Below are 545 nucleotides of genomic sequence, written 5' to 3'. Positions count from 1 at the left end.
TTCTGCTCCTGGACTAACTGGTTGCATCTATCCTGTACACTCTCTGTAGGGATTGCAGCTGCAGGATTACACCCCAGGCGTTTATGCCAGGCCTGAGCTGTGCCTGGAGTGGGCAAGGTGAAGTAGGGGGAAGAGGAAGCTCTCCCACACACTCACCAGACCTGGGCTAGGACTGCATCCGGGGGTTCCAGGACGCAGCAGAAATTCCTAGTTGTTGGGTGGGGTGGGGGAGGTACTGCGGAGTATTGGGGGTCGGCCCACGGGGGTTGAAGAGGGTCCGGCCCACGCTGCACCTGGCCTGGGGCTGGTCCCGCAGGTGCAGGGTAGCAGGAAGCTCTCCATACACTCACAGGAACTGGTCTAGGACTGGGTCTGGGGGTTCCTGGAACTGGGCAGAAATTCCTACTCGGCAGGTGGGGTGGCGGAGGTACTGCGTAGTGGTGGGGGTGGCCCAAGGGGGTGGCAGAGGTTCCTGCCCACGCTGCACCTGGGCTGGGACTTGTCCCACCAGAGCAGGGTAGCAGGAAGCTCTCCACACACTTACC

The sequence above is a fragment of the Octodon degus genome, unplaced genomic scaffold, assembly GCF_000260255.1.
Source record: "Octodon degus isolate 3935 unplaced genomic scaffold, OctDeg1.0 scaffold00667, whole genome shotgun sequence".
Lineage (NCBI taxonomy): Eukaryota > Metazoa > Chordata > Mammalia > Rodentia > Octodontidae > Octodon > Octodon degus.
This window is presented reverse-complemented; position numbering follows the sequence as displayed.